Genomic DNA, 25,239 nt, shown 5'->3' on the forward strand with positions numbered 1-25,239 from the left:
AACTCTGACAGATACCAACCCAATATTTTCACAGTTTTATCCTATTTCCCCACACAATTTCTTAACATTTTCAACCCATTTCTTTAATGAAGCATTATGAATGGAGACAGGAAGTCTTCTTTCTTCATGTGATGGGCTTCATTGTACTTCATTTCAAAAATGGATTACAACTTTTTGTTTTTAGAAATGGGTGGGGTGTGTGTGGTAACATCCTAAATGGCTGTGGTGGGAGATGTGCAGCAGAAGAACTGAGAGACCAGCTTCTGAAAGTTTTAGAGGATCCAGAAGATTAGGAGCAGAGGAGATATCAAGCAGGACAGCTGTTGAATGATGAGGAATTCATAGAACCAAATGACCCTGACCCCTTTACTGACTTGCTTCTCTTCCAGCATCCCTTGCCCTTACCTATTCTTCTTTTGTGTAACCTTTAATACCGTATCTTTCTTCCCACTCACAGTTCTAGTCACATGTTCCTTTCTCCTTGCTGCCAGTCCCAGATTCATCCCTGTTCTCAACCCTGTGATACTCAATAAGAAGCCCTTATTTTGTGTCTTTACAGATCAAGCTCTTACCCATATCCACTTTCTCCTCTGAAGCACCAAAGCCAGAGAAATTGAGTGTCTAGTGTTGCTTGCTTTTCAGCCCAAGGGCAGCCCCTTCATTTGCTGTAGAACAGCATGTGGTTTCCAATCAGGTTGCCTTGTTCCGAAAGGAAGCCTAGTACTACTAGCATTCTTATCATTTGATCATTACAATATGCAAACAGAATTTATCATCCTTTGCACATGGAGTCAGATCCTCACACTCAGAACCTCTCAGTATCATCGTTAGAAATGAAAGCTTGCCACAGCAATTATCAATCTGGACAGTGTGACCTTATTTAAATCAATCAACCAGTTCTATTTTTTAAAATTCTTTATCAGCTCCTAGTTGCTCAATTATGCAGAGAAGAGTTATTAGCTGTTCAACAAACCATTTGCCTTGTTTCATCAACACAAAAGTATCAAAATTCTATTATTACCTAGCCACGAAGACAATATTTTAAAAGCATTCTATGATATACCCAGGGTCCCCAAATCCACTCACCAGTTTGTTCACCAAGAGGGCAGCTACTACCATCAGCACCAGGGTAGATTGCTACCTAGCTAGAACCACAGCAATTACTGAAGCGGAACAAAACTATGCTTCTTAATTTTCTCATTTAACTTCCCACTCCACCCCATAAGGCAACCTTGCTTAGCTAGCCTTTTCTGTCTTGAGGTCTTCATTCTATGGGGTGCTAAGCAACCTTGGCTCCAACAGTTCATTGAGCATTTAGGACAAACGGGCACTTCACAATGGCCTTGGCAGCCATTCAAACTTGTGCTTCCGCATTAAGTATTAGATACTTCCAAAAAAAGTTAAGCAAAACCAAGAGGATAGAGAACGAGATTGGGAGGGGAGAGAAGTTGTGTGTAAAAGTCAGCTAGGCTCAGAATCATTGTTGCGGCTTTGCTAAATTCTCCATTTTTTATTTTAATTGGCTCTTCTGTTTACACTTGCTTCTGATGTTCTGCTTAATGGTGTTTCTTTCAACTTCTGTTAATGTTTTAGCACTAGTTTTTCAAATTTTGTATATTTTATACAATGGTTTTTATTATTTTTTAACTAAACAAAATCACAATGCATTGAGTTTTGTTGTATAGTTTGAGCAACACTTCAAGAGTCAGTTTGACAGAGGATGTGACTTACAAGTGTTTGAAATAAATAAATAAATAAATTGGTTGTTCTAAAAATATACAGACGGCCAGCCTTTTAGGAGGCAGACAATTAAAATAATCTGTGTATGATTTTTTTGTGACGCTTTGCTGCTACATGACACTATCCCAGTGAAAAGTTTCCATGTTTCTACTGCTTCTGATTAAAAAAGTCTCTCAAGCTGCAGAAAAAAGATTATTCAACACTGAAGGAGACAGGAGAGGACCGGATCAAGGTTGAGCTTAAATTGATGATGTATTGAATTGTGAGGGGGGGGGGGGGTAAAAGATGACGTTTGTCCTGCTTCTGGATTAATTTGATGAGAGCAACCAGAGGTGGACATCAATGTATTCCTTTCAGTAGGAGGACAGGAACCTAAGATCTACTGTGTAAACTTATTCAAGTGTCTAAAATTTCAGTTAAAAATACCATCATCCCAAAACCAAAAAGTCAATTTATTCATAGATCAATGTAAGTTCTGTCCCTTAATTCTTTTTAAAAGTAACCATCTCTGATAAGAGTGGTGAAAGGAGAGAGCAGCCTTCTCATTGAGGGGAAATCTCTCTCCCCTCCTCTCCATTTTCCTGAGATAATAAATGTTATATAACATAGGCTATTAAATTATTAGCAGGATATTTCAGAACCAATGCATAGAAGTTCTCTAAATGTGGAGCCCATGGCAGTATGAAACAGGAAATTTTGCTGACTTACAGATTCCGTCCCTTCATCATTTTAGTCATTCATTCATTCATTTATTCATTGAATCAATCAATCATTTATTGTGGTGTATGTATTACCACTTGCCTTCTAGGTCCCCCAAGGCAATGTACAATAAATGTGAACATTGAATGTATAGATCAAAACTTTGTAAAACAAACTTATAATTCTGAATCTAAATTTGTTTACTAGGGAACATTGGAGGTCATTAAACTGCCTTTATCCCACCAATAATGTTCTGCCACAGCAATATGCATTAGCATTAGGACCAAGTGCTAGTACAATGATCACAACATCATAAGTACAGAAGGGGAAAGTGTCCTTCTCAGTAGCCTATTGGTTCTTTATCATGCTAAAGATTCCTTGAGCAAAGTACTGCTCAGGATCATTGTGAAGCAAGGGCCTTTTATTTTGGGAAGGGTTTTTACTTTTATACTTTATTTACAGAGCTTTTCCTTCCCTTCTCTGTGAGAAATGCCATTTCCCCTCTCTTAAATTATTTTCTTCTCAGATTGCACCAGGAAATGCAAGATGGCATTACTTGGCAACAGCTGTAATGTCCTTGATTTCTCAACGTAGTTATTTAAACATTTTCTTGAACTCAACATTTCTAGAGTTTCTTGAATTTCTTCTCTTGATCTTTCTAGACACTATACTCCTATTAATGCAGCTTAGAACTGAATTGTCTTTTTTCTGCTGCATCACACTCTAGACTTGTATTCAACTTGTGGTCTAGTCAAATTCACTGTGTTTTTTTCATGCCAGGTGTCAGTCATCCTACTTCTGTGCCTTTCTCCCTGTTGAAATTCATGTTGTTCATTTTTGGCCAAGCTTTCTAACTTGTTAAGGCCATTTTGAAATTTGATCCTGTCCTTTGGGGTGTTAGCTGCACTTCTTTATATCTAATTTATATCTAGCTGCACTTCTTCTGTATATCTAATTTATCTGTAAATTTGATATGTTGCCCTTATTCCATCATCAAAGTCATTTATAATAGTGTTGACTACTATTCACAGAACACACTAACTCATGGAGCTCCTGTGTTAAATAGTGGTATTAAGAATATATCTTTCTTACCCTGTTTGGTACTGGACTGATGAGAACACAAGAAGAAGAAATCCTGTCTACTCAGTGATCTTCCCTTTGGGTAGCTTCCAAACAGGCCATTTCATTCATTCCAAGTGCTGGAACATCTTGACACAAAGGTTCTGTCCAACTTATCCCATCTGTATTCTGGTGATTTGCTGCCTTCCATCCTACCTTGTTCTTCCTTTCTGACAGGCATTTCGAGTGTCTTGTTGCCATTCTCCTTGCCCCCAAATAGTCACAATGAGTGCAGTGTTTCGCTTTGCTTCTTTTAATACTGTGCATGCAACTCACATTCTTCCAAAACAGAGAACTCGGCTTTCTAGTCAGGAAATAAATGTAAGGAAACACTCTCACAGTGAGGAAAGCCACAACAATTTGCCCTCATTTGATGATGAAACATCTTGTCCCTATCTGACTTTTTTTTTTCATTCATGTGTCATTTCAATATTTTTGAATGCATGTTCAAAATAACCACAAGATTTTCAGTTTTTCTACTGGAAACATTGTGCATGTTTTTCAAGATGACGTTTAGGGAAGATGATCAGAAATCTTTTAAAAATGTAGTAGACTGTAGTTCTAGAGACCAGAGAAACCTACTTTGGCAACAGATATGTGCTAAAAACACAGCATAGCTGCACCCTACTAGACTAGAAATATAGATTTTTTTAAAAAAAAATCTAGCGGTTATGATTACCCCAGAACTTTAAAAAATATTTTGGAGGGCCTTGGGTCACAGGATTTGTGGCCGATGGCAACCTCCCTTATCAGGAGCCATGGTGGTATAGTGGTGGCTTGTATATTGGTTTAGAACTCTGGGACACCAGGGCATGAATCCCTAGTCAATTTTTGAAATTCACTGCATTACTCAGGTCAGGTCACACTCTTGGTCTAAGGCCCTATCTATATTTCCATATAAAATCCAGATTATCTGCTTTGACCTGGATTATATGGCAGTGTAAACTGATATAATCCAGTTCAAAGCAGATAATGTGGATTATCTGCTTTGATAATCTGGATTATATGACAGTGTAGAAGGGGCCTAAGACAGAAGAAATGACAAACCTCTTTTTGTCAAGTAAAATTTACAGAGCCTAACTTTTTCAAGTTCAAGATATAGCAAATATTATGTTGCAGTGCATCTGCCACAGCTAAACCAAAGCTGTTTATATTTCTTAAATCATGTATAAATATTGCTCAGTTTTTTTTTACTAAAATTAAGTTTGCTTCAAGATTTACCTCTTAATTTCAAAGGAAGAATAATTTTTTACACCAACTTAATGGTGTAACATTAGAAAATGTTGACCATTTCCGTTACCTTGGCAGCCACCTCTCCACAAAAGTCAACATTGACACTGAAATACAACACTGCCTGAGCTCTCCGAGTGCAGCATTTTTCAGAATGAAGCAGAGAGTGTTTGATGACCGGAACATCTGTAGAGATACCAAGGTGCTTGTTTACAAAGCCATTGTCCTCCCAACCCTGCTGTACGCCTGCGAAACGTGGACGGTCTATAGAGGTCACACTCAACTCCTGGAGCGTTTCCATCAGCGTTGCCTCAGAAAAATCCTGCAAATCTCTTGGGAAGACAGGCGGACAAATGTCAGCGTGCTTGAGGAAGCAAAGACCACCAGCATTGAAGTGATGCTCCTACGCCATCAAGTCCGCTGGACTGGCCACGTTGTCCGAATGCCCAATCACCATCTCCCAAAGAAGTTACTCTACTCCCAACTCAAGAATGGGAAACGTAGTGTTGGTGGGCAAGAAAAGAGATTTAAAGATGGGCTTAAAGCCAACCTTAAAAACTGTGGCATAGACACTGAGAACTGGGAAGCCCTGGCCCTTGAGCGCTCTAATTGGAGGTCAGCTGTGACCAGCAGTAATGCGGAGTTCGAAGAGGCATGAATGGAGGGCTTAAGGGAGAAACGTGTCAAGAAGAAGGCCCATCAAGCCAACCCTAACCGGGACCGTCTTCCACCTGGAAACCGATGTCCTCACTGCAGGAGAACATGCATATCAAGAATAGGTCTCTTCAACCACCTAAGAACCCACCCCCAAGACACCAAAGATGGAAGACAATCCTACTCAAACTATGAGGGATCACCTAAGTAAGTAAGTACAATTTTATATATGTGTTTCATTGTAAGCCGCCCTGAGTTCCCTATTGGGTGAGAAGGGTGGGATATAAATATTGTAATAAAATAAATAAATAAATAAATATTATCACACCGGCCAGGTGAAGCGTCCAACTTCACCTGGCTTCACCGATGATCTAGAGCAGAGGTCCTCAAACTTTTTAAGCCAAGGGCCGGTCCACTATCCTTCAGACTGTTGTGGGGCCGGATTATCATTTGAAAAAAAAAATACAAACAAATTCTGATGCACACTGCACATGTCTTATTTGTAATACAAAAACAACAACAACAGCAACAACAACAACGAAAGAACAATACAATATTTGAAAATAAAAATAATTTTAACCAACATACATTTATCAGGATTTCAATGGGAAGTGTGCTTCTGCTTCTGGCCAATGAGATAGTCAAGTTAATTAGGGTTGCTGTTGTTGTTGTTGTTGTTGTTGTTGTTGTTGTTGTTGTTGTTGTTGTGTGCCTTCAAGTCATTTCAGACTTTGGGCGAGCCTAAAATGTATTTAATTATTATTTATTTATTTACTGCATTTATTTACTACATTTGTATCGCACCCTTCTCACCCCAAAGGGGACTCAGGGTGGCTTACAAATTATATGTACATACAATATATTATATTATTAGCATAGCACAATATTAGCATCTATATATTACTTTATTGAACTATACCACTATACTGTAATATTATTAGTAATATTATATGTAATATAGAGTATGTAATTAATATTATTTTATGGTATTATTATTAGTGTTATATTGTATTACATTATAATATGATTATCAATATTATATGTATATACAATATATTATATTATAAAACTGAGGGCGGGGGCCAGGTAAATGACCTCGGAGGGCCGCATCCGGCCCCCGGGCCTTAGTTTGGGGACCCCTGATCTAGAGAATCAGGGGAATGAATCTGCCACCCTTGCAGTGAGGATCTGTGCTGGCTCCATACTGCTTCCCACATCCTTTTCCCTCCTCCTGAGAAGTGCAAAAAAATTAATGTTTGGAGCTGCTGGGCAAAGACCCTTTCTCCCTCACCTCCCTCGCTGCCCAGATTCTTTCTCTTGCCACCCAGACACATCCCCCCCATCCAGCTTTCTTTCCTTCGAAAACCCTATTTTCCTCCCACCTCTCAGATGGGTCTTTGATTGTGTGATTGTATTTTTCCAATATGACAGAAAAGAGTTAGGTTGAATGGCCTCTGGGGTTTCTGCTATTATTATTATTATTATTATTATTATTATTATTATTATTATTATTATTATTAAAAGGAGCCCCGGTGGCGAAGTGCGTTAAAGCACTGGGCTGGAGACAGAAAGGTCCCAGGTTCAAACCCCGGGAGCGGCATGAGCACCCGCTGTTAGCTCCACCTCCTGCCAACCTAGCAGTTCGAAAACATGCCAATGTGAGTAGATCAATTGGTACCGCTCCGGCGGGAAGGTAACGGCGCTCCATGCAATCATGCCGGCCACATTACCTTGGACGTGTCTACGGACAACGCTGGCTCTTCAGCTTAGAAATGGAGATGAGTACCAACCCCCATAGTCAGACAGGACTGGACTTAACGTCAGGGGGAAACCTTTACCTTATTATTATTATTATTATTATTATTATTATTATTATTATTATTATTATTATTATTACAAAGACCCGTTGGCCATCTGTTAGGGGTGTATTGATTGTGCTTTTCCTGCAGAAGGGGGTTGGACTGGATGGCCCTGGGGGTCTTCCACTAAAATACTGTTAAGTTTATGTTGGTTAAAACTATTCTTCATTTTAAATATTCCATTGCTCTTTCTTTCTTTTTTGCATTATATGAATTAGTTCACACAAATACTCTCCATGCCTGATAGATATGTGTGTGTGTGTTCTATATTTCCACGAGAAACTTTTGTTTCAAAAAGGGTTACATGGCAGAGAACCCCTGCCCTGAGACTCAAAAACAAGGAAACTGAATAACCTGCCTGGCAGATCTGTGTTATCCCTGTCTAAAACATCTCTCAGAGTAAGTGGTTGTAATTAGGGGAAGAGAGGATTTACTGATAAAATTTGTGAAGTATCTATGAGTCTGAATAAATCATTTCCTTCTCACTGGCACTTATCTCCATAGATTTTTTTTCATGTCAGTAATGACTTGAGAAACTGCAAGTCACTTCTGGTGTGAGAGAATTGGCCGCCTGCAAGGACGTTGCCCAGGGGACTCCTGGATGTTTGATGTTTTTATCATCCTTGTGGGAGGCTTCTCTCATGTCCTCGCTCATCTGTGCTCTCCCCGGGTTGGATTTGAACCAGTAACCATCAGGTCAGCAACCCAACCTTTGAGTCAGCAGTCCTGCTGGCACAAGGGCTTTATCCCATTGAACAACCAGGGGCTCCATATCAGCTTTAATCTGGATTATATGAGTCTGCACTGCCAGATAATCTGGGATAAACAGAAATCCTGAGATCAGATCCTTGGATATAGGGCCTGTCTGGAAGGGCTCTCATATAATCCAATTTAAAGCAGATAACATGGGATCAGATCCTGAGATATAAGGACAGTGTAGAAGGGGCCTGAGAGATGCTCTGCCCACTACTGTTGCTGCTCAATAGCTGTTTGGCACATTTAATGTGACTCAACAGCAAATTTAAGTTTGGCATGGGAAACCTTACCAGTAACACTGGTAATGCCCTTTCCACATGGTGAATAAAATCCCACATTATCTACTTTGAACTGGAATATATGGCAGTTTGGACTCAGATACCCTAGTTCAAAGTAGATACTGTGGGAATTTTCAGATTTGATATTCTGGGTTATATGGCTGTGTGGAAGGGCCCTAAGAGTGTGCAATCCCACCTCTGCAGAACAGTGGAAATGCCTGTTACTATAAATTTAATAAACAGCTGGGACTTCCATTTGTTATGAGCAGAAGAATCAGTTGAGGAAAAACCACCTCTGAAACACCCTGGTCTTGAATCTGTTAGTGTAGAAACATCAGATAAAGTGTGCGACTTAATGAGAATAACAACGAGTTTAAGATAGTAGATTAAAACAAAAGAAATACAAAAGTATTGATTATAGTTACATGACTGAGCTTCACATAATCACCTTGATACACTAGATGAGCTGATAACTATCAGGGCATTATAGGTAAAGGTTTCCCCTGACGTTAAGTCCAGTCATGACTGATTCTGGGGGTTGGTGCTCATCTCCATTTCTAAGCCGAAGAGCAGGCGTTGTCCGTAGACACCTCCAAGGTCATGTGGCCGGCATGACTGCATGGAGTGCCTTACCTTCCCGCCGGAGTGGTGCCTATTGATCTACTCACATTGGCATGTTTTCGAACTGCCAAGTTGGCAGAAGCTGGAGCAACAGCGGCCGCTCACTCCGCTCCCGGGATTTGAACCTGGGACCATTTGGTCTGCAAGTTCAGCAGCTCAGCGCTTTAACACACTTCGCCACCAGGCTCCTAATCAGGGCATTAGTTGTAATCCACCTTTCTATTAAGACTGGGTAGCTCTCACTTGTTCCAACATCAGATTTGGCTCTTGACTGAAATAACCTGGATTCAAAACCCTGCTTTAATACTGTACACACTATTCTGGATATCAAATCCCAATGAGTTAAGAGACGTACACCTATACTGCACTACATTGCAATAAGGGGTATGATATATTGTGCCTCAAGGAAAGATAGTGATACAAATAAATAACAAAGTCAAAAACTTATAAATATTACAATGTCTTACAGTACACTTACAGTACAAGTTAACATGTTTCTAAATCTGCTACTCAGATGGCTGCTCCACGCTTAATTCATTTTGGCTTGGAATACAATCATATTATTATGCCAAGCAAAGATTTATTTTATTCCTCAAAGACAAACATAACGAAATGAGTGAATAGATCCTTATCATAAAGCCACTAACTGAGATATGTATATAAAGAATTAGCAATAACAACAGGTACAAGAAAAATCAGTCTAAACTGGCCTTGAGATGATTTTATTGTTGTTAAGCAACTCTTGAAGAATGTTTGAGGAAACAAAACTTTCTTGGCCTTCTGTATAGATACAATTGACCTTTGAGAAGTTAATGTATTACAGTCACAACACTTCATAGTCTGTACAGTTTATTGCAGGTTAATAGTTTAAACATGTGAGTGGGATTCATACCTTCAACAATTAAAGTTTAACTTTCCATGTAGCATATAAAAGAGTTGAGGAACTAGGGACCTCATCACATGGATAAGATCCAGTGCCATGATTCCCCATTCCAACTCGGCCCCTTCCACATAGCTGACTATAATCCCACATTTTCTTCTATGGCAGTGTGGACTCAAATAACTCAGTTCAAAGCAGATAGTGTGGGATTTTCTGCCTTGATATTCTGGTTTATATAGCTGTCTCCTGTAACATTTGCCATTTGAATTGAAAGTATGACTATATGTTATATCTACTTTATATAATGTGGCAGTAATTAGAAAGCCCCTAGAAAAAAAAAGTTCAATGGCATCTTCTTCAGCATTTGCAAGATAGTAAGCCATAATTTAAATTTAGATCTCATACATTTTTCAATGTACAAATACAGTCATTAACGATCAACATGATCCCCTAAACTCACTCTCTTATGCCCCGACCAGAAGCAATAAGAAATTATTATTACATGTGTTGTCTAAGGCTTTCATGGCCAGGATCACGGGGTTTTTGTATGTCTTTTGGACTGTGTGGCCATGTTCCAGAAGTATTCTCTTCTGACGTTTCACCCACATCTATGGCAGGCATCCTCAGAGGTTGTGAGGTGGGCGAAACGTCAGGAGAGAATGATTCTGGAACATGGCCACACAGCCCAAAAGACATACAACAACCTAATTATTATTACAGCATTTTCCCTATCTCAGGTTGCATTGAGCCATGTGGCTGTGGTAGGACCTCTGAAGGATCTCTTCAACTTCTCAACTCAGTGAATCCTACAACTGTAAGCGCAGTTGCAGTTGGCATTCTCCAGCATTTTAATCTGCATTCTAATTTTCAGTAGTTCAGAAACCCTTAAGTTGGTCTACTACTTGATTTAAGAGGTAGACTTTTTGGAGTGGAAGTACTCAGGACAATGGAGCTCCATCATCACAGAGCCGTTTGAGAATGCAGTATCTTAACTATAGACTTACATAAATTTGTCTTATGGGTGATTTGTGATTATAACAGGTATAGATGATAATTTAGGCATATGAACAATTCAGGTATGTTGTTGAAGGCTTTCATGGCTGGGATCACAGGTTTGTTGTATGTTTTCCGGGCTGTATGGCCATGTTCCAGAAGTATTCTCTTCTGACGTTTCACCCACATCTATGGCAGGCATCCTCAGAGGTTGTGAGGTGACCTTAGACAACCTCTGAGGATACCTGCCATAGATGTGGGCGAAACGTCAGGAGAGAATACTTCTGGAACATGGCCATACAGCCCGAAAAACACATAACAACCCCAAATTCAGGCGTGTTGCTGTTGAATCAAGTACCATTGGCAGATTTCAGAAGAATGTTCTGTACTTTAGACATTACATATATCCAGGTCATATCCAGTCATCTATCACCATGAAAAGCTTAAGTGGAGAATATAACTAATGCTGAATCTCTTCAGTGGAGAACAACTGTGCTGTTTACTGCAGTTTACACCCTGTGCAGGAAGCATAGATAACAGACAACAATTTGGAAGACAGCCAGTAATGTTATATGCAGTGAAAAACAAGTCAGGGCCAGTGACATCACAAAACATCCTGAGGAAAGCAGAAAAGAAGAATTTTTGCTGCCAACAAATGGTAAATCATTGTTAGCAAGCATTCCTTAAGAACACAGATCTCCCTATCCTTCTTTGTAGACTAACCTCAAATGGAACAGCATACAAGTCCAAGCAAATGTTAGGACATTATGGGTCCTTGGGACTCAATGACAGTCATTGAATCTTAACATGTTTTTCAAATAAGAAATGCAGATATCTTTGTTCTTACTGATATAACTCAATTCAAAGAACACATGCACACCCTGGAATGTTTACCAAGTCTTCACTATCCTCTTCTCATTCAGGAACAAATTGAGCAAGACAAGCAAATTCTGTACTGCTGTCTAGCTTTACTGATTTTTCATCATTGCCAGAATTAATCTAAGGAAAACATAACACGGACTGATAGGACCTCATGACATTGAGGTCCAATTTATGGGTGATAGCAGGGAGATTTACCAGGCATTGTGGATAATTTGGTGGGCAGCAGAGCAACCATTACTCTGCACCCCAGTTTGCCTGCATCGCTCACTTATTTATCCCATGGAGGGAAGCATCGCTGCCCAGCTTCCCCCCATGTTAGCCCTGTTCTTTTCTATGAGAATGCGGAAAGCCCCTAGAATGATTGACCCCCACAGGAAGTTGCTGTGCATCGTCTGATGGCATTCAGCAGGTATCTTAGGATACTGAAAATCACCAATGTGATGGGGTTCTAATACTATCTATCTCAGATATCCATAAATTTGTGGGGGTTGGGGAGTACGAGGCTTTTCACCAGTTGGACTCAGGTATATGTACGGAAAAAGTGGTAGGCCAGAGATTTTATGCAGTTCCAATTAAATAAACAAAACAAAACATCCAATAAATCTTTGTGTGGGAGAAGGGAGAAGCCATAAGTGACAGTGGCCCATCCAGGAGAGCCTGGCACCTCATGCACCACAAATATGTTTCTGGAAGGCATATAATGGCCAATTGGTTCAAAGAACACCTAGACTCAAGGGGTGGATTATAATCCTTTCCCATTAAAAATGTTTATTTCAGAAATTAGAGCCTTACACACATAGAAAAACACTGAAGTAAATCTTAGAATTTAGATTTCTATAATAATTCATCCCACTGTGATACTCACTTTTTGATATGTTGAAAGAGCAAAGTCCAAAACTATATCTTTTTTGAAGTGTTTTGATATCATATTTTTGTCCCCAGATTTTTGAAAGTCTGTACTAGCAATTTTGACAATAATGGAATATCGTGGAGATGAGATCCTAGTCTAAACACAACATTGATTTATATTTCAAATACACCTTGCTTACAAAGCCTGGGAGTATTTTTATACTTAATTTTAAAAATCATTTTGCCCATGACACAAAGCTCACATAAACGGAACTATCAGAAATCAAATCCCTATTGTAACCAACTATCCATGCAGATAATCAGGGATTTCAGAAATCCAAATAAAAGTTTCTCAACCTGTATATCTGTAATGAGAAATAACATCCCTATTTGGAGAAGAGGAACAGGGTGAGTCTAGCAGCATAAGGATTTAAGTAGTGATCTTAAACTCCTCCAGAACTGTTGAATTCTGAGCGGGCCTTGTATTTTCAACTGGTCTATTGGCATGTCCCTCCACACCCCTTTACCTTGGCTTTCAGGGAATGCTTGAGTGCACAAAGCCACAGGTTCAGGATATGCTTTGAGTGTGATTTCAGGAAAAATCCAGAACTGCCATGAGAATTGAGTCCTTGTTGTCTGCTTTGTGATAATAATGATGATGATGATGAAAATAATAATAATAATAATAATAATAATAATAATAATAATAATAATAATATCACAGCCCATTCATTTGTCTTCAGTATGCATTGGATGGATTTAATTGATGTTCTCCCTAACCCCATAGCTAATATATATTCTTTGGCTAGATTTGAAATCAAATAAATATCTAGTAATTTATTATAACTTATTCCTCCTGATGCTTGATTTAAGCTTTATTTACAGTTGCCCATTTCAAAAACAGTGTCACACCAGTCAAGCGAGACACTATAAATCACAGGCAGCTATGATGGCAATGCTGGCTATTTTTTCATAGTAATTAAAATTCTTCACATTGTTGCAACCCCTGTAGAGTTGCATTCTCTAGGTTGCTCAAAGGTTCTGATTTCATTTTGGATTATTGCTTTGGCAACCATGCAACCCTCCTGCACCCACATAAATAAAACAAAAGGCAGTCTAAATACTACAGTCAAAATACATTTATTCATGAGTTGTCTAGGAAGAAGAGAAAACAGGAATATGGGGCAGCTACAGGAATATGGAGTGGCTGTCTAGTATCCTTTCACATAAAGGAAAAAGTATGGAATAGCATTAAGATTTAAAACTAACTCATGGGATTTTGCTCTTGTCCACATCACACTGAGCTGTATGTTTTTAAATGTATATTCTTAATTTTATTGTAATTTTTAATCTCGATGTTTTTTTAAATCTGATGTAAATTGTTTTTTTTTAATGTATATGTTTATATTGTAAGCTGTCCTGAGTCCCCTGATGGGTGAGAAGGGTGGGGTAGAAGTGATGTAATAAATAAATAATAAATAAAGGTAACCATTTTTTGGTTTTGTCACAGCCTACTAAAATGTTTACTATTATAAAAATGCAAATGTGAGTACTTATTTTCTTATTTATCTATATGCAGTTAAGAAATTTCCCAGCAAGCCACCAATGAGGATGTTAAAGCATATACTAGATATCCCAGAGAAAAGTGAAGAAGAGAGCAAGAAAAACATTGAATGATGGAGAAGAATTTCACCTAGCAATTGGCTGTCCACAATTATTCATGACTCCACAAATTTTCACAACACAATTTTCGTGATATGTAGTTACAGAGTATACAGTTTTTTGATATCACATAATCAAGACTATATTTTAAAATTACTGGCATTAGAGGAGAAAATATATTGGGATCTTCCCAACCATTGGGAAGAGTGATGAATTGGCCCTACTTTGCAGATGCTGGAGAGCACAAAAGTCTACATAATATTTTCCATTCAGCCTCTCTTATATACCCCAAATAGTATTTTTGTCCTCAGGAGCAATAAAGTATTCTGTTGTTCTATGAGCAACATTAATTAGAATCCAACTGTCTACCCAGTCATTCTCTTTAGGTGAAACGGATGACCGACACCATCTCATATCTTACATCCATCAGCAAAATATCATGGCCCAACTCTAGATTTTAATTCTGTTCCTTGAGTGTGAAACATTGAATACAATTTAATATAAACTAGAAGCTTTCAATAATCAAACTTTAGGTGATTGGATAAGTATTCAAAAAAAATGGTTTCCATAACTCAGAAAACAAATTTTTCCAAGATTTTAGGAGTCCGCAGCCAGGATATAGCTAGATTCATAGTCATTTTACATGATTTTCAGCATTGTGGTTTACTAAATTGCAGACCATTCCAGCTCAATCTCTTTGGGAAGCAACAGAGATCATATAGTCTTTTCAGAAAGAACAAGAACATTACCATTCAAAGTACCCTTTCATTCGCAAAGAAAACACATTTAACAACAGTGAAGTAATTGCAAAGGCAAACAGTTCTGAAGGAGCAGTTGTTGAATTCATGGAAATAAGAAAAGTGTTTTATTGCAAGAGAATTGAGTGTTACCTGATGCCGCAAGCCTGTAGGGATTCATAACCCTGTTCTCTGGTCTAACAGGCACAAGTCCATTTTTACTAGCATTTTGTTGTAAGGTGTAATCCCTCCCCCTTTTAAGTTGTAAAACAAACATCACATGTCTGGAAGCACTCAGAAAATACTCATGTATGAATTATTCTTCAAAGCAACAAAGCTGAAGAATACAAGTTGATCTTACTTATGCCTACATTGAAATTCCTGATGAATAGTGGGTTTTAGACACTCAGATTCATTATCCCTTCCATACATTGGAAATAGCATAGCAAGTTTTTTGTTTTGTATTTTTAAATAGTAAGAGCAAGATTTCAAGGAAACAAAAATGTCACATGGCCATTTATTTATTTATTTATTTATTTATTACAACATTTCTACCCCGCCCTTCACACCCCCGAGGGGGGACGCAGGGCAACTTACAAATATAAACACATGTATAAAACATGAGCCCAAAAAGTGTAAGATTACAATGGGGACTCACCCCATTAGACCTGGGCCTTTCAGGAAGGCCCTGATCTAATAGGTATCTAATTAATTTGGAACAAAGCAGGTAAACTCTGCTTTGTTCTGAATTAATTCGCTTTTACCTGAGGCGTCGTTTGGGCACCTCAGCGAAAAGCATGATAAGACCCAAATTTCTGGTCTGTCTGATTCCAACCATTTCCCACCTTGGCCATACAAGCCAGGGCTGCCTTGAGTTACAGGACAGTGAGATTTGTATGGCCACACAATTCCTACCTCTGGTTCAAGGCACATAAAGATTTCATTGTATGTTTTCATAACTAGGTTTAAGGTAACTCATAAGGAAAATAAGTATAGTATATTTAGAACAAGAATTTTGCCATATATAAAAGTCTTCAAAATGTTTGTGTGTGTATATTTTTTCTAATATATTACACTTCAGTGTTTTGTATTTGAATGGCAAATTCTGTGTAACTATGTGTGATACTGAAAGTGATATGCTCAGTGACATTACTAGGGATTGCTTCTTGTAACAGCACCCTAGTGACATATAATAATAATAATAATAATAATAATAATAATTATTATTATTATTATTATTATTATTATTATTATTATTATTATTATTATTATTATTGAAGGAAAAGCTGATAAGGAGAAGACCTGGCTATGGCTATGGCTCATGAATGGGACCCTGAAGAAGGAGACAGAAGGCCTGGTCCTTGCAGCCCAGGAGCAAGCCATCCGAACAAATGCAATTAAGGCCAAGATCAAAAAATCAGCTGATGACCCAAAATGCAGACTGTGCAAGGAAGATGATGAAATCTCAGCTGCTGTAAGAAAATCACAAAGACAGACTACAAACAGAGGCACAACCATGTGGCCCAAATGATTCATTGATACACCTGCCAGCAGTAAAGAACTGGTGGGATCACAAACCTGCAAAAGTATTGGAAAATGAACACGCAAAGATACTGTGGGACTTCCGAATCCAGACTGACAAAGTTCTGGAGCACAACACACCAGACATCACAGTTGTGGAAAAGAAAAAGGTTTGGATCATTGATGTTGCCATCTCAGGTGACAGTCGCATTGATGAAAAACAACAGGAAAAACTCAGCTACTATCAGGACCTCAAAATTGAACTTCAAAGACTCTCGCAGAAACCAGTGCAGGTGGTCCCGGTGGTGATCGGCACATTGGGTGCCGTGCCAAAAGATCTCAGCCGGCATTTGGAAACAATAGACATTGACAAAATCACGATTTGCCAACTGCAAAAGGCCACCCTACTGGGATTTTGTGCAATGATATCTATCTTGTTTGCTGTGTCATAAAATAAAATATAATAATAATAACTTTAATTTATATCTTGCCTCCATCTTCCCGAAGGGACTCGGGGCAGCTCACATGGGGACAAGCTCAGCATAAACATAGGTTAAAACACAATCCATGAATTAAAACAGTATAACAAAATAAATATAAAACAGCATAAACACATCAATTACTTTAAAACCTGGACATAAAATACTATGTGCAGAGGGTGAACATCACCAGGACCTGGTCCATATGACATCAGGAGGACATCATTAGGAGCCATCACTACATTTTACTTTTGTACCTGAAATCTCAGTCCTTGGGGAAAATTATGGATAAATGGTCTGCTTTGCGTAGAGAGAGAGCTCTGCTTTGTATTGTTGTAGTAGCTGATGAATAGCTATAACCAACTACATAACACAGATGCTGCCAAAGTGAACTGACATGAAAGCAATCAGTCTTGGTTCCTTAGTAAAAATTAATTCTGTATAAATAATTCATGCAAATTTACTTGCAGTAGCAAATTGGCCTCTTAAACTCACCACAATTAAAATGCCTTAGAAATGGCATTTCCTTCTGATGTTAAAAGAACAGAAAGCAGGAAGACAGTCAAGACCCAGCAAACTACGTCATTCAGACACAATTGTTTCAGTACCGTCACTTCACACATCAATTGTTAGTCATCAAGAATTAAGTCATCAAATGCTAAGAAACCAAGTGATGTACATTTTTCCCACCACATACCTGTTAACTTGTGATTTCTCCACCCTCCATGAAGTAGTGTCATTTACCCATTCCAGTCTGCTTCAAAATGTCTGAATCTTTTTTGCTTCCCTCTGTGTAATCGTTCCTCTCCTGGAATTTTCTGAGAACCTCATTTTTACAGGGGTTGCATGTAGACAAGATGTTTTATTAGTTGGGTTTACAGAGAGGTTTATAAAGAGCTGTGCAAACAATCTATGCTGCTTTCACAAGAAGGATAGGTGAACAAGGAAAGAAGTAAGTTATATGGGAAATGTAAATCTTGCTTATATAATCCTTGCACTCATGGACAACTCTAGTTTCTTAGTGTAGCAGGGAATCAAGATCTTTGTACAGAATTCTTCTCCGTATTGTCTTAAGAAACATTACAGGCAATTCTTCTTCAGAGAAATACCTGTGTTTCTGTTTTGTTTTGGAGAATTTTTTCCCTGAAACATCCCACTTGTTTTGCTCAAAAGGTAAAGGTTCTGCACAGGAAAAAGTGGGCCAAATTCTATTAGTTCTAAATAGAGTTGAACCTATGTAATGAATTTCTGAATGTTGAGTAAATCCCCCTAACTTACTGGATATATTCTAGTTGGAACCGGATACTGTATAAATCAATGTATTCTGTGCAAAATGTGTCTTACTGCAGTAAATGTACCAGAACACTTCACAACCCAAGAATATTGGGAGAACGTGCACTGCAAATCTTACTTGAAAAACCCCTTTCTCTGCAGGAAAATGAATGAAAAGCAATATCCCTTCCCCTTAATTTATCCCTTCAAAGAGGAAATAGTTGAATGATAGTTGACTTTACTACATAAGCCATCACAGAAGAAGTCGACACTCTGTTTCCGCAACCAGCGTCACACAGTACCCATCATGTACAGATCTTCCGATAGCCAAGCAAAGCAATAATGTGACCCACACATTCTTGTGAAATGCCGATTATGCTTGAAATTTCTCTCGGAGTGAAACGATGATCATCCTGAATCAATCTGTCAAGCTTTTGCTTGTGAAACTCAGTGGTTGCTGTTACAGGATGTCCAACTCTTGGTTTGTCATACAAGTCAGATGTTCCCACCTCAACATCTTTAAACTTACTCACCCAATGACACACAGTACTCACATCAATACAATCACCATAAACAACTTGAATTCTCTGATGAATCTGCTTTGGGGTGACACCTTCTGCTGTCAAGAATTCAATGACTGCACGTTGCTTAAGTCGCATTGAGTCTGCGCAGGTTTCCATACTTTGCATTTTAACAACACAATCATTCAATGCTAAGGCTTCCCGCCAAATGGAACAGTAGAGGAGAGTCTACTGTACAAGCCAGTACCTACCACATACCAGTACTGCCATCTGTTGAGGAGTTATGAAGGTGGAGGCATTACTTTTCATTCAACCCTCATACAACCCGGGTGACTTGGAGGTCTTTCATTCATAAGTCAAAGACGACTTGATGACAGTTAACGACAACATCAACATCACCACCCTGGATTTGGCTGTGTAAGTGTACATTGTGCATATCTGCCCTCTTTCTCAAGCCCAAGCTACCTCTCTAACAGAAGTTTTAAGTTACTACAATTATAAAAATTTGGGAAGGTCGAACAGAATTCTAATCTGGAGAGGCCATGCTCTCATTCACATTTCCTGATTCACATTAATTTTAAATATAGAAAACTTATACAAAATTTACTAGATTTGGCAGAGTTCAACTTTTTAAGAGTAAGGTTCTCAGAGTTCAATACACTGACTAGGTGTTTAGCCAGAAGGCACTATTATGTGAGAAAGCCATTCCTAGGAGTGTAAGGTAATTATCAGGTTCACATTCTCCCATAACCTGTTCTTTAGATGTGCAAAAAGATAACATTTCAAGGTCATTAAAAGTCTAGAACAGCATCATGCATTGGGAAGGGGAAAGAGTCATTTCAGATTTATGGTTTTAAAGTTTAATCAGTGTTTGATTATGTATTAATTGAAATATTTATGTCCTGCCCTACAACACAGGATCATAAAGGAGTGTGAAAGTAAGATTTATCCATTTTATTGTATTTCTGTTGCTTTCTGGCACAATGTTTTATACAAACATTAGCTTTGCCCAGCCACGCGTTGCTGTGGCTTATGGGAATCATTTGTTGGCCAGGTGGAATAGCAGTGAATAGCCTTGCAGCCTGGTTGTTTTCTGGAGTAGCTGGAGTAGCACCCTCAATCAAAGAGCCGCTTTGAAGCCTGGCTACTTCCTTAGTAGGGGAATACTTGTTTGGCCAGCTTGAACTGCACTGAGTAGTCTTGCAGCTTAAAAACCTGGCCGCTTTCTACATAGAGCATCCTTGTTAGGCCAGGTTGAATGGGACGGAGTAACCTTGTGACTTCAGAGCTTGGGGGTTTTCTATCTCGGTGAAATCATGGTTGGTCAGGTTGAATAGCACTGAATAGCCTTGCTGCTTGCAAGCATGGCCGCTTTCTACCTTGCAGAATCCTTGAATAGCAATTAATAGTCTCAGTGTGGCAGGTATGAATGCTGCAATTAGCTACCTTGATTAGCATTTAATGGCCTTGCAGCTTCAAAGCCTGTTTGCTTCCTGCCTGGGAAAATCCTTTGTTGGGAAGTGTTAGCTGGCCCAGATTGTTTCCTTTCTGGAATTCCCAATTTCCTTGCTTTCAGAATGTTGCTCTTTATTTACTGTCCTGGTTTCAGAGATTATATTGTTCTGTACTATTATACCACAGTAATTATTTCATATTACAGTAGAGTCTCACTTATCCAGCATTCACTTATCCAATGTTCTGGATTATCCAACGCAGTCAGCCTTTTAGTAGTCAATGTTTTTGTAGTCAATGTTTTCAATACATTGTGTTGTTTTGGTGCTAAATTCATAAATACAGTAATTACTACATAGCATTACCACACATTGAACTACTTTTTCTGTGAAATTTGTTGTATAACATGATGTTTTGGTGCTTAATTTGTAAAATCATAAAGTAATTTGACGTTTAATAGACTTTTCCTTAATCCCTTCTTATTATCCAACATATTGGCTTATCTAACGTTCTGCTGGGGTGTTTATGTTGGATAAGTGAGACTCTACTGTATATTTATAATCTTATGTTATCTTTTTAGGACTGGATTATATGAGGCTCCTTCTACACAGCTGTATAAAATGCACACTGAAGTGGATTATATGGCAGTGTGGAATCAAGATAATCCAGTTCAAAGCAGATAATATAAGATTATAAATGGGTAATATAGCTGTGTGGAAGGGCCTTGAGTCTACACTGCCATATAATCCAGTTCAAATCAGATAATCTATATTTTATAGGCAGTGTGGAAGAGGCCTGACTGAAGCGGCCTGGGCACCATTAAATGGCTGAGTGGGTTGGTAGGAGACAAAGTGGGTGGAGCTTAGCCTTCTAACTGGCAGCAATGGGAAAAAAACAATTCTTCCTCTCCCTCTAATTAGGACTTTATTTTTCTTGTTTTTTTGATGTCTAAACAAAGCTGGGATGACCATGTGTTTTGTGGCCAAGTTTTGTGGGTTTTGGGTGTGTAGTTTTGCTGTTTACTTTAAGTTAGAAATGGTCAGAACATTTTTATATATATAGATTTTCCACGGGTGTTCATTTGATATATATCAAGTAGATCTTTTTAGTATTTATATGTAATAGAGTTGTAAAAGTTGAACATTTATCACCATATGCATATGACAGGCCATCAACATGTAAGCATAATAAAATACAATATTAAGATACAACATAATTTTTCAAATATTTACTCAAAGCAGAATATATGAGCAACTCTGACTCAGAGAGTATGATCATTTTAATGGTGTTAGCAATAATAAAATATGAAGTAAAAATGTTGGCTACATTTTAAGCAATTTAAAACAAGATCAATTTGTACCTTCTAATAATCAGGAATTCTGAGAGGTTTTTGTACCTAATCACTCCCATTTATGTGCTCACTAGCAATTATCTGGGGAAAAGTTTGCATCTCAGCAAAACAAACTGCTTTAAAAACCCTCACTAGTTTCATTAAGGCACATTGTCAAATATTAAAAAAGCAACCCATATATGCAAAATCTGAACTACTTCCATGACCTTTGCATTATCTTGATAACTAAATTATCCAATGGCTTCCTTGTCTCCGTCAACTAACAAGAGAACTGAATAATGTCTAAACTGATTTTCTGGGTGCCTTTCACAATATAGAGTTGCAGTAGTACTGTATTATTCTCCACCCCATTGAATCCTGGGGTTTGTAATTTGACCATGGCAGTAAAAGTGAAATCATGTGCTATAATTCTGTAGTGTGGACAGGGCCCAGGTGACTTTGGAAGGAGAATGTATTCCAGTAACTGAGACTTTAGATATTTTAACTGAAGCTATGGCGAAGGCTTTGGATTTAACGGAGAAACAAATGCCATCTCCTTACTTGTCTTCCTATACTAATGAACGGAAGGAAGAAAGTTAGGGTGGAGCTACACTGATATGTTAACACTGGGCCTATTCAGTGTGATGTATGTTGGATCGCCACCCATGATGGTTTACACAACCAATCTCACACATACACACCAACTACTGCTCAGGCCCAGTGTCACCCAGGTGCTCTTTGTTGTAAGATGTGTCCTTACTCAGTTAGTTTCGGCTATATGATTTATGTGACTGACAATGGACAGACCTTGGGCTATGACTCTGAACTTGTGTAATTTTAAATGGATGTTTTTATAATTGATATTTTAACTATTTCTTTTAACTGTAATTGTTATTATAATTATATATGTTTGGCATCTAATGGTTGCCGGTTGTGAGGCTGACCTGAGTCCCACCCCCCACTCCTGGGGGGTGTGTGTGTGTGTGTGTGTGTGTGAGAAGGATATGATATAAATATATGAAATAAATAAATAAATAAATAAATAAATAAATAAATACATATTTTGCATGGTAAAAAGAAATATATTAGCAATTTTTTTAAAAAAAATTCATTGAATTAATTGACAGGGTCAATTTTTCAATTTTCAATTTCTAGTTCCCCCTTCAAATAATTGTGGCAGAAAGTAAGAACAAGAAAAAATAAAATAAGTTACTTTTCCCTCCCTCCTGCCTTATCCCATCCCCTTCAGCATTGACTGCTGAATAAATGAAATAGGGAAAAGAGAGTAAATTCATTCAGAAACCTGAAATTTGGCTTGCCTTCAACATGTCTTATCAAAAGAACAATTTTGCAAACCTCTCTACCCACTCCATATTTCACAGTGAGACAGATGTCAAGCCGGTTTATTTAATAAGCTCTTGTCCTTAGGAAAGCCACTTTTAAAAGTAGCCAAGTTGTAACTTGAGGACTATGGAAAGCCAGGTATGGCTATAATATATTACAGATGGCAATCTGGTTTTACTTTAATCTCCATCATGTAACATTCTTGTAAAAAAATGTAAGTAGGGTCTTAAGTCAGGGGGAAACGAGCTATTTCCTTCCTTGCTCTTGATAGCAATCTCTTTGCCCTTTTCCAGGAAAAGACACAGGACTGCTGCCATTAATTGTCCTCACCTGGCTCTTTGGTTCATTTCATTAAGGGTCAGAGAAAATAGGTGGTGTAAAAATCTACAAGTACATCATGTGATCAGTGATAAATCAAAATGTAATATCCAATGTCCTTTAAATACACATTAAATATACACCAGCATAGTTAATTTTAAAAAAATCGTTATTATATACAACTACAACCACAAAACATTTTTACACATACATAGTTTAATACTAATAAACTACAAGTTGACCTAGCCTATACTATAAAGGGGGTGGGGGTGGGGTGGGGGATGGACGGACCACAGAGCTTGGCTTCCAATCCTGCAGCTGAAGGTATTGTATCTTCCCCTATTAGAGTCCATCAAATTTGTTAACATATGTAACTTCTACTTACATATGCTAACATGGTTCTACTGTTCTTACACACGATTACTAATGAAATACATGGCAGCATTTTTATGATGGATTCCACTACTAAACAATTGGTCCCACCGCAGGCATCATACACTCAACCTTTGTGCAGCAGTCAGTGAGTTCACACACACAAGTCAAAAATTGGAGAAAATGTTTTATTTGTGCTTGTAAATGCACTAAAACTCTTATGTGGCCTATGCAAAGACATAAAATCTTGTAACATGATTTTATATTGGCATAATACCTCAACAGGATTTCTGCCATTAGGCTTGAGCCAACATCTTGAAAGGAGAATTCTGATTATGTGATGGGACCTCCTCTTCCTCTTCTTTGCTAAACTGATCTGGAGATTAGAAGTAGACCTGGTACTAAGGAGGCTGCAGGGAGGGGAGCCTGTTCTAGTTGCAGTTTCCATTCCTTCTGACAGGTACCATGGGATATAAGCCACTGATTTAGTCTTGATGTGTGTCATTCTGTGCATCCACACGTATGCCCCCCTCCTATTTTACAAGATCTTGGAAAGCTTGATCACATAACTTGCTGTGCAATGAATGGAAGAACATAGCCCTGGGGTGCTCAAGTAACCAGAACTAGTAGCTGGAAAATGTTAACCCTTAAAGTTTGTTTAATAAACTATCCTGAAGCTACAGTGGACAGTAGAACTTTTTTTTTACCCCAAAGCAAGGTCCCTTACTACAGTGAATGATAGTGGTGTATGGCATGGACAATAGGGTTGTGCACCATTCCGCTTTTCAAAGTGAGCTCAGGATGATTCAAATTTTCAGGCTTTGGATCTTCTGTAACAGAATGGGTGGCATGGTCTTTTTTTTTTCTTTTCTGGCTGCAACAAAATTCATTGCAGCTGAAAACGGCTGCTTTCAATTTCTTTCAGCTACATGTGAACCATGGGGTGGCAGCCACTCACTCACACAGGTTTCCCTGTGAGCACTGCTGCCTGAGTCAATCAGAAGAAGAAAGCTGCTCATGTGTCTTTTAGCTAAGCTGCTCTATAAAATCAGGGTGAGCACCTCCATTTTCCTCTGAGAGAGAGACTGTGTGCTAGCTAGCTCTGTTTGTTGTAATTCTCAGTGCCGTTGCTGCTTTGTCTCAATTATTTTCCTTTGGCAATTTAATTAAATTTTCTTAGTTTAATATCTTTCAGTCCTTTAAAAAAATATTTCACTAGTGAAGTGTGGGTGAGCATGCATTGGGCAGGGGGATGTGAAAGGGGATTTTGGGGGTGTTTGTTTAAATATTGAGTGGTTTAGTGAAGGAAGGGGATAGCCTGACTAACTTGAGTTCATGTAAGTTGTTTGTTGTTCACCTTTTTGACTCTTGTATTTTTCTTTTGGCTTGTGTGTGTGTGTGTGTGTGTGTTCTTCTCGTTCTGATGCTGATAATGATGGTGATGGTGATATGTGACCATGGTGCTGCTGGGTCAAGTGGCCAGGGGAGCAAAAGCCAAATGGAGAGGGAGAGGTAATATTGAATCTCAATCAGATCCACCCAGGGGATACCTTTTTGGTTTATCCTAAGAATTTCCTAAAATCAGTGGATTACCCAAACATTCTCAAACTTGGTGGGCTTGCTGTGATAAATGTGTCCTCCAATTGTGGCCATTTTGATTCCAAGATCCCT

The 25,239-nt window shown here is 38.4% G+C and overlaps 1 protein-coding gene across 3 annotated transcripts in view; it reads right to left on the reverse strand.

The window, feature by feature from the left end:
- Positions 1–25,239, reverse strand: part of kcnj16 (potassium inwardly rectifying channel subfamily J member 16) — a 67,983-nt gene that overhangs the window by 22,406 nt on the left and 20,338 nt on the right. Inside the window, exon 1 of one of the 3 annotated variants that reach the window (XM_062970866.1) lies at positions 3,532–3,714. The exons of 1 other annotated variant lie outside the window; for it this stretch is intronic. The gene's annotated coding sequence lies outside the window, so the exon portion shown is untranslated. Of the gene's footprint in view, positions 1–1,086; positions 1,269–3,531; positions 3,715–25,239 lie in introns of those variants that run through there. One more of the 3 variants, XM_003224671.3, reaches the window with a different exon arrangement.

The sequence above is a fragment of the Anolis carolinensis genome, chromosome 2 (assembly GCF_035594765.1).
Source record: "Anolis carolinensis isolate JA03-04 chromosome 2, rAnoCar3.1.pri, whole genome shotgun sequence".
Taxonomy (NCBI): Eukaryota; Metazoa; Chordata; class Lepidosauria; order Squamata; family Dactyloidae; genus Anolis; species Anolis carolinensis.